We start from the raw sequence: 10,568 nt of genomic DNA on the forward strand, positions 1-10,568 counted from the left end.
GCATTATGATGTTATGCAGAACATCTGAAACAGAGAAAGAAGAGTTTGAAGAGAGAGGTACAAGAAACTAGTGAACTGAATTAACTTCATCTTATTCTTCCATCAATGAATCAATTCTACACACCTCTTAGAGGGATGCAAGAGCTTTATTTATAACAGAGTTGAAAAAGAGAAAAAGATCAGACATCAGAATAACAAACCCTAACTAACTGTACCAAACTGATTTTGTTATTGACTAACTCTCTTATCTCTTATCCCTTAACATACATCAACAAAAGATTTAGCATTTTTTAAGCAACACAACAAGAAGGTTCAGTAACAAATTCAACTCAAGTCAGTTATCCAGTAACAAATTCTACTTCTAGCAACAACCACATTTATGATAGGTTCAACATCAAATTCAACTTAACAACAAATTCTACTTCTAGAGTTCTAGCAACAAATTCAGCTATGATAATTATGATAACTTTCAGGCAGCAACAAAAACATAAACTATGATATAACAAATTTCAGTAACACATTCAACTTTCAGCAACAAATTATTTTGGCAACAAAATCAAAGTGCAGTGATGCAGCAACAAAATTGAAACAGAAAGAACAGGGGAAACTCACCAAATCGGGTTGCACGAAGGAATCTGAGAGCGAAGGAGAAGCTGATGGCGAGGAAGAAGCTGACGGCAAGGCTCAAAGCAAGAAGACGACAACGAAAACCAGCTCACCGGGATCTGTTGCCTCTGTTACCGGTGATGAAGAGCGTAAGGAAGTGAGAGATCGAGACCAGGTGTGAGATAGAGACTGTGAGAAGCAAGAAGATGACCACCACCACCACCCGAGGGACCAGATGCGGTTCCATTTGCTTCTGCCGCCAGTGAAGCGAGCGTAGGGGCATGGGACCGTGACGACGACCAAGGTGAGTGGACGAGGTGAGAGACTGAAAGAGTGACGAGGTGAGGCCGTGAGAGACTCAGAGTGACGACTGTCGAGGTGAGGGGAGAGACGAGAGAGGGACTATTGAGTACTGAGTTCTGACTGCCGAGCTAGAGACGGAGAGAGCACAGAAATTCAAGAGTCTTAGATTTGGCATTTGGGCATAGAGTTTCATTGAAAGGTGAAGGGGAGGAGGGGGTTATGAAACGACGCCGTTTCAGGTATTAAGAAGAAGAAAAAACGACCTGGACCGGGTTAAATTAATCAGCTGGGTCATCGGGTTTCACGAAAACCCGTCGGGTCGAACCAGGTCTGTTGCACAATCGGTTGAATGAGTGGCTTGATCTAGTCAGGTGATCGGGTTTTCGGTCGAATCGGCCGAGTCGAGCCGGGTTTGATAACTATGTCTATAATAGACTATAAACAAAGACACAAATATCCTACATAATATAATTTGCAACATTCATATACAGGTCTCCAACATTCATTAAAAGTTTTCACTTATCATCATTTTAATCTACATTATTATTTAATAGACAAAAAATTATAGTAGATGGATAGCTTTTTGTCATCTCCCAAAGTAATCACTCAATATTTTCTCACAACATTCTTTATTATTTTTTCTCAATCTTTTGTTATATGTCCATTCCCTTTGTAGCATTTAGTAACATGATACATATATAGAGATATCTTTTAGTCATCACAATATATTTTTAGATGTCCTTTATATCAATTTATATCTCAACTTTCTTTCTTCCTTCTTTCTTTCTCTTTTTATTTCTTTCTCTTTTTTTGCTTAACTTATTTTCTTCATTGACATCTTTTGATTGTAAACTATTAATTTTTTTAATCCAAAATGGGATGAAAGTGATCCCAGAGACTGTGTTTCTTCAACTTCTCAACTTTTTCAATGAATAATAATATTCTGTGTGATCTGATATATTTCTATTAACAAATTAACATAGACAATAATAAAAGACAAGAATATGGTTGGTTTAACAAGAAGTCATCAATTGCATAGTCATAAAAGAGTCTCATTACATGAATAAAAGACAAATTGAGAATTGTAAACAATCATATGCAAGACACTTATTACATTGTATTTAATGAAGATGGATTAGTGAACCTAAATGGTAAGCAAAACCGAAGCAAACTAAGGCCTTCATTCTTCCATTTGTCTTTAATTAAATTCAAATGACAAGTAAATTAAGGCCCCAGAATGTTAACTAGTTCATTCTTTTATAAAGCAGCAAGGTTTAATCATACACAAGCAAATTAAGCCTCTATTTGGGAAGAACACATCACAAATATTAAAAAGCTCTCACTGAATTGAATAAAGTTTAATCGCACTGTATTTTCATCTCATAACGAGGCAACCCAGAACTAGTCTAATAAAAAAGATAGATGAACAAAGAAATTTAAAAATTGAACTAATCCATATTCTTAACTGATCAAGTCATCAATATTCAATAATCAATTAATCAAAAATCAAGAGATGCGCAGAAAAGTAGAAGAAGAAACACACCATCAATGTCCATTCCATTAAGCAAATTCTAGTGCCAAAGTTCTATCATTCCAGAAAATGACACAAAACAATCATACAAAATACAACAGTTTAAAAATAAATAAATTCAATTCATAGAGGAAGAGAAAAAAATATTTAGATAAAATAAAACAAGAGACATAAATTTAGGTTTCAAAATGAGAAATGACAAAAAATAGAAGATGAAAAAGGAGAACACATACCTAATTTTTTTAAGGAAGGAGACGTTTGTTGTAGTGCTGGCAGCATAGTTTGCAGGCGGCGGCGGAGGCTGCTAATGGATAAAACAGCAGCGGTGTGCGTAGAGAAAGTAAAAGATTGGAGAGAGAGTACAGAGTAGAGAGCACAACAGCAGCGGAGAGAGGAGAGGAGAGCAGATCGGCATCGAGCTCAAAGGTTACAGCGTCAACAGTAACAACAACGGTGTACAATGAAAAAATTGGAGGGATGCTGGAGAAAGAAGTGGCTGCCGTTCTGGTTTATGACAGAGCGAGAAACTTAGGGACTGTGGAAGAAGAAGATTGGGATTTGAAAGTAGTGGATATTGTTGGATAAGCAAAGGGAAAATGGGATGTCTAGTTGTTGGGGTATTTTTTGGGGGGGTTTGTCACTCATGTATTAATTTAAAATTTTTAGATTTTTTATTTTTGTTAATAGTTTATTAGTTTAGCAATATTGCTTTATATTTAAAGATAAAACTAAAATTATGATTAAAAATCAAATATTTAAAATTTAAACAATAAAATTTAAGAGGCTAAATTGTAATAATTTAAAATAGTTTAAATATTTTAATAATAAACTATGTCAAAATATAACAAATTAGAGGAGGAGAAATTGAGTGTGACTAACTTACATCCTATATATGTATATTTTATAAAAATATGTTATAGGTGGGTATTAAACCAAGGACCTCTCACTTAGTGCAAAACTCTAGAAAATCCTAAAAAATCCTAAAAAAATCCTAAAAAACCCTAAAAAACCCTAAAAAATAATGAATAATCCTAGAAAACCCTACATAACCCTAGAAAACTTTAGAAAAATACTAGAGAATCCTAGAAAAACCCTAGAAAATAATAGAAAAATCCTAGAAAAATCTAGAAAATCCTAGAAAACCCCTAAAAATTTCTAAAAATCATAAAAAAAACCCTAGAAAAACCTAAAATCCTAGAAAACCCTAGAAAACTTTAGAAAACTCCAAAAAACCCTAGATAAACTAAGAAAATCCTAGAAAACCTTAGAAAATCCTAAAAAACACTAAAGAACCCTAGAAAACCCTAAGAAATTCCTAAAATCCCATAGAAAATTCTAAAAATCCTAGAAAACCCTAGAAAACCCTAAAAAATTCTAAGTACCCTAACAAACCCTACAAAACCTTAGAAAACCCTAGAAAATTCTAGATAACCCCTCGAAAATCCAAGAAAAATCCTAAAACCCTAGAAAACCCTAGATAATCCTAGAAAACTCTAGAAAAACCCTAGAAAATCCTAGAAAACCCTAAAAAATCCTAGAAAAATCCTACAAAACCCTAGAAAACTCTAGATAACCCTAGAAAACTTTAGAAAAATCCTAGCAAACCCTAGAAAACTCTAGAAAAACCCTAGACAATAATAGAAAAACCCTAGAAAAATCTAGAAAACCCTTGAAAAACTCTAAAAAAAATCCTAAAAATCATAAAAGAAACTCCTAAAAAATCCTAGAAAACCATGAAAAACCCCAGAAAAATCTTGAAAACCTTAGAAAATCCTAGAAAAACCCTAAAAAATCCTAGATAACCCAAGAAAATCCTTGAAAACCCTAGATAACACTAAAAAACCCTAGAAAAACCATAGAAAATCCTAAAATACACTAAAGAACAGTAGAAAACCCTAAAAAGCCATAGAAAATACTAAAAACCCTAGAAAATTCTAAAAATCTTAGAAAACCCTAAAAACACTAGAAAACCCTAAAAAAACCTAAGTACCCAAACAAACCCGAGAAAATACCAGAAAACTCCAAAACACCCTAGAAAATCCTAGATAACCCTAGAAAATCTAAGAAAAACCCTAAAAAATCATAGAAAACCCTAGATAACACTAGAAAAATCCTAGAAAAATTCTAGAAAATCCTAAAAAAATCCTAGAAAATCCTAAAAATCCTAGAAAACTCTAGAAAATCCTAGAAAATGCTAAAAGATCCTAGAAAATCCTAGAAAAACCCTAGGAAACCCTAGAAAACTCTAGAAAATCCTAAAAAATACTAAAAAACCTAAGAAAACCCTAAAACCCTAAAAACTATAAAAAAAACCCTAGAAAATCGTAGATAACCCTAGAAAACCCGAGAAAAGCCCTAGAAAACCCTAGAAAAACCAATAAAACCCTAAAAAACCCTGGAAAACTCTAAAACTTCTAGAAAATCTTAGATAACGCTAGAAAACTCTAGAAAAAACTACTAAACCCTAAAAAATTCTAGAAAATCCTAAAAAAATCCTAGAAAACCTTAGATAACCCTAGAAAAACCTAAGAAAACCCTAAAAGCCCCTAAAATTTCCTAAAAATCCTAGAAAATCCTAAAAAATCGTAGAAAACTCTAGATAACCCTAGAAAACTTTAGAAAAACCCTAAAAAATGCTAGAAAATACTAGAAAAACCCTAGAAAATCCTAGAAAAACCTAGAAAAAAATTGAAAAACCCTAAAAACAATAAAAATTCCTAGAAAACCCTAAAACCCCTAGAAAACCCTAGAAAAAACCTAGAGAACCTTAAAAAACCCTAGGAAATCCTAAAAAATCCTAAAAAACCCTAGATGACCCTAGAAAATCATAGAAAATCCTAGAAAATCCTAAAAACCCTGAAAAATCCTAAAAAACTCTAAAAAATCATAGATAACCCTAGAAAACCCTAGAAAAACCTAAATAACCCTAGAAAATCTTAGATAACCTAGAAAATCCTAAAAATCCTAGAAAACCCTAAAAATCCTAGAAAAATCCTAGAAAATCCTAATAAACCCTAAAAGTCCTAGAAAACCCTAAAAAAAACCTAGAAAAATCCTAGAAAATCCTAAAAAAATCTTGAAAAAGATTAGAAAAATTCTAAAAAATCCTAGAAAAAATTAGAAACCCCTAGAAAATCTTAAAAACTCTAGAAAATCATAGAAAAACCTTGAAAACCTTAGAAAAAACCTAGAAAGCCCTAGAAAATCTTAGAAAACTCTAGAAAAACTTAAATAACCTAGAAAACCCTAGAAAACTCTAGAAAAATCTTAGAAAATCCTAAAAAATTCTAGAAAACCCTAGAAAATCCTTGATAAACCTAGAAAAGCCTAGAAAAACCCTAGAAAACCCTAGATAACCCTAGAAAACCCAAGAAAAATAAAAAATCCTAAAAAATCCTAGAAAGCCCTAGAAAATCTTAGAAAACCCTAAAAATCCGTAAAAAACCATAGATAATCCTAAAAAAGCCTAAAAAATCCTAGAAAACCCTAGAAAACACTAAAAAATCCTAGAAAACCCTAGAAAACCCTAGAAAACCCTAGATAACCCTAGAAAATCTAAGAAAATCCTAAAAAACCCTTGAAAAACTCCTAGAAAACCCTAAAAAATCCTAGAAAATCCTAGATAATCCTAGAAAATCTTAGAAAAAACTAGAAAATCCTAGAAAACCCTGGAAAAACCTTAGAAAATCCTAAAAAAGCCTTAGAAAATCCTTAAAAAATCTTAAAAAATCCTAGAAAACCCTAGATAACACTAGAAACCCCTAAAAAATCCTTGAAAATCCTAGAAAAACCTATAAAACCCTAGAAAACCCTAAAAAACTCTAGAAAACCCTAACATACCCTAAAAAAACCATAGAAAATCCTAAAAATCCTAGAAAATCCTAAACCCCCTAGAAAATCCTAGATAACCCTAGAAAATCCTAGAAAATCCTAGAAAACTCTAAAAAACCTTAGAAAATCTTAGATATCCCTAGAAAACCCAAAAAAAATCCTAGAAAATTCTAAAAAATCCTGAAAAACCCTAGAAAACACTAAAAAAATCCTAGAAAACCCTAGATAACCCTAGAAAACTTTAGAAAAACCCTAGAAAATCCTAGAAAATACTATAAAAATCCTAAAAAATACTAAAAAATAATAGAGAAACCCTAGAAAACCCTAGAAAAATTTTGAAAATCCTAGAAAAATCCTAAAAATCCTAAAAACTATAAAAAAAACCCTAGAAACCCAAAAAATCCTAAAAAACCTTAGAAAACTCTAGAAAAAACCTAACAAACCCTAGATAACCCTAGAAAAACCCTAGAAAACCCTTGGATTCTGGTCACCATCAACCACGTTCACGTCAACGCCGAGAAGAATTCCATCGGAGGGTTATTCCCTTCAACAAATAGGGACGATGCCGAGACTTCAGGTTCTGTCCCTTTCAACAAATAACTTTTTAGGTTCGGTCCCCACTTCGTTGTTGTGCGATTCTTTGTCCATTCAAATTGTTAAGCTTGTCTTTAATTTTTTCACGGGAGTTTTCGAGCTGCAAAGTACAAAGAACTGCATTAACTCGGGTTGAAGTGAGTCTCTGAATTGGTGGGTTGTTATTGTTGTTCTTGTTCTTGATTATGAAGGTTATAATCTTCTGCCATTTTTATTTTTTTGAATCATTTTATTGAGATTTTTCGATTTCTTTTCTTTATTCTGTTTAAAAATAAGATTAAGGGGAAGATATGATGATAATAGTGACGGTAGTGGTAAGGGATTTAGTGATGGGGTATTTGGAAGAGAGAGAAAATAATATTTTGGAAATGATGAAAGTGAATAGATTTTGAAGGGTAAAATTGAAAAAAAAATAGTGTTGACCATAGTTTGATCAGAAAATTTGAGAATAAGGATAAAATTGATGCAAATCGAAAAAATTAAAGAATGAAGTGAATTCCATCTTTCTTTCATGTATTAATATTTTTCCTTGTTTTTATGGATTTCAAAAGGCTATTGGCATGCAACTTCTTCATAGGAAAGACAATCCTGAGCACAAGGTAAACTTATGCTAGTGGCAATTATTAACATCATGCGCAAGTTGGCTTGTTTGGTTTCTGTTTTCATTTTCAGTAACCTTTGCTTATTAGATTTTGTGAAGAAAAAAAGTAAAAACAAAAAACATAATTTTATCGATTTTTAGCTATCAATTGTCATTGATTCTGATTGGTTTACAGAATACAGTTGCCATAATAGGGTATGGTCCTGAAGATAAGAACACTGTTCTAGAACTTACATATATCTACGGAATCACTAATTATGACAAAGGAAATGGCTATGGACAGGTAGATACTATTTATTTTCCATTTTCAAAAGTGGTTTTATTGATTTTTGTGTTGTTCTCCTGTCTATTTTCTATATCTTACTGTTAGAATGCAACTCATTTATGTGTTTGCACAGATTGCAATAGGCACAAATGATGTGTATAAGAGTGCAGAAGCAATCAAACTGTGTGGAGGCAAGGTTATCCGTGAACCTGGGCCGCTGCCAGTTATCAACACCAAGATAGCAGTTTGCTTGGACCCTGGACCCTGATGGTTGGAAATTGGTATGCATAACCTTTCCATCTATTTGATTGTATGGGATTTATTATGTGCTTCTTCTAAGACTTCAACCAGGTCAACTATGTTGATGAATTCATGGGTGGTTTGTGTATGATATGTAATTAGAGAGGAATGAATCATATGTGAAATAACGTGAGAAATACTAGGAAAATATATTTTGTTTTAAACACCATGCCGACTCACACTAACCACAGTTGAACGGGGTGAGTCAGATGACTTGCGATGCAATATATGTACACCTAACATAACTCAAAATACTATTTACCACTACTGCTTTTTCTCTATACTTATCATCTGAGTTCTCCTTTCATTTATACCCGAGACTTTGGCATAGAATGATACCATCTTATTGTATTTTAAAGTTTGACTTGTGTATTACTTATGCAGGCTTTTGTTGATAATGCTGATTTCCTGAAGGAATTAGAGTGACAATGTAACGGTTCTAGATCATATGCCTCTTCATTGAAATCATTGTACTATATCAATGTCCTTGGTGAAATCTTACAGTTATTCTATCAAATGTACATCTTTATAAGCATCTCACAAAGTAAAAGTAAAAGAGAAGTAGAAAAAGCAACCCCATATCAGCCATTTTATTTTTTCTTATTTTCTGTTTATATTTATGCCGCTTTGGCACAGCAATTCAACATATACTGAATTCCATCAAGCCAGAATTGTTTGTCTCTTTTACTCTCACATTCAAACTCTATTATCCTTTCTGCAGTTTTAATTCCGAAATATGCCCTCTTTTCTATTAAGTCTTCTTTCTCTCTTCCCGGCCAAGCTTGGACATCACTGCAGACTCCGGTGACTATACCTGCAATTTTATAGGCCATACCTTAAAGCATTGGTTTTCAGATTGTGGGAAAGAATAGTTATGAATGAAACTTTGAGCTTACATTTCTTCTTTTTGGTGAATGTTCCTGCCATGTGCTTGCTCTTCATTTTTGCTATAACCTGTTGTAATTTTGTTAGAACATTCCATGTAACTATTTAATTGGAGATATCAACAAAATCAGTGGTTATGATTATCTCCTATGCCTATTATTTTTTGATGGATTTTTGAGGGTCTTCTAGTAATTACCTGTAAATTTGAATTCATATTGAAAGATACTTGCTTCCAGTGAAGATCTCCTGCATTTGACATTCAGAAAGAAAGGGATACTTTGTGTTATAAATATAAACTTCTATGTGCATTTGCCATTTGTTTTAATTTACTTCAATTGCTATAAATATTTTAAGGATACCTTTTCTTGTACGCTTTAGAAGCTCCCCTCCTTCGAAAACAGAGTCTAGTGCCAGCAAGATGTTTGCTTCTCTTCCTTCCTCGCATTTTTCATCAACTAGAGGGATTTTTAGGGTTTTTCTAGGATTTTCTAGATTTTCTAAGGTTTTCTAAGATTTTTCTATTGTTTTCTAGGGTTTTCAAGTGTTTTCTAAAGTTTTCTAGGATTATCTAAGATTTTCTAGGGTTTTGTAGGGTTTTCTAGGGTTTTTCTAGTGTTTTTTAGGATTTTTAGGATTTTCTAGAGTTTTCTAGAATTATCTAAGTTTTCTAGGATTTTTTAGGGGTTTTCTTTGATTTTCCAGGGTTTTCTAGGGTTTGTTAGGTACTTAGGTTTTTTAAGGTTTTCTAGGGTTTTTCTAAAGTTTTCTAGGGTTTTCTAGGATTTTTTAAAGTTTTCTAGGGTTTTCCATGATTTTTTAAGGTTTTTTAGGGTTTTCTAGGAGTTTTCTAGGATTTTTTAGGATTTTCTAGGGTATTTTTTAGGGTTTTGCTCTAAGTGAGAGATCCTTGGTTTAATACCCACCTATAACATATTTTTATAACATATACATATATAGGATGTAAGTTAGTCATACTCAATTTCCAATCCTCTAATTTGTCATATTTTGACATTGATTTTTTATTAGGGTTTTCTAGGAGTTTTCTAGGATTTTTTAGGATTTTCTAGGGTATTTTTTAGGGTTTTGCTCTAAGTGAGAGATCAGAGATCCTATACCCACCTATAACATATCTTTATAACATATACATATATAGGATGTAAGTTAGTCACACTCAATTTCCAATCCTCTAATTTGTCATATTTTGACATAGTTTATTCGTAAGGTATTCAAACTATTTTAATTTATTCCAATTTAGCCTCTTAAATTTTATTGTTTAAATTTGAAATATTTGATTTTTAATCATAATTTTAATTTGATCTTTAAATATAAAGAAATATTGTTAAACTAATAAACTATTAACAAAAATGAAAAATCTAAAGATTTCAAATTAATACATGAGTGACAAACCCCCCAAAAAATACCCCAACAACTAGACATCCCATTTTCTCTTTGCTTATCCAACAATACCCACTACTTTCAAATCCCCAATCTTCTTCTTCCACAGTCCTTGAGTCTCTCGCTCTGTCATAAACCAGAACGGCAGCCACTTCTTTCTCCAGCATCCCTCTGATCTCTTCATTGTACACCGTTACTATTGCTGTTGAGGCTGCAACCTTTGAGCTCAATGCCGATCTGCTCACTTCTCATCTCTT

At 32.6% G+C, this 10,568-nt stretch overlaps 1 long non-coding RNA gene and 1 pseudogene across 1 annotated transcript; one reads left to right on the forward strand and one right to left on the reverse strand.

The window, feature by feature from the left end:
* On the forward strand, positions 9-8,457 carry LOC107626520 (annotated as a pseudogene).
* Positions 8,794-9,378, reverse strand: LOC107626521. The gene is made up of 4 exons (XR_002356511.1): positions 9,276-9,378; positions 9,113-9,162; positions 8,928-8,985; positions 8,794-8,845 (listed from the first exon to the last, which is right to left on the reverse strand). It is a non-coding gene; the product is annotated as an uncharacterized LOC107626521 (long non-coding RNA).

Source organism: Arachis ipaensis, chromosome B02 (genome assembly GCF_000816755.2).
Source record: "Arachis ipaensis cultivar K30076 chromosome B02, Araip1.1, whole genome shotgun sequence".
In the NCBI taxonomy this organism is placed as follows: domain Eukaryota; kingdom Viridiplantae; phylum Streptophyta; class Magnoliopsida; order Fabales; family Fabaceae; genus Arachis; species Arachis ipaensis.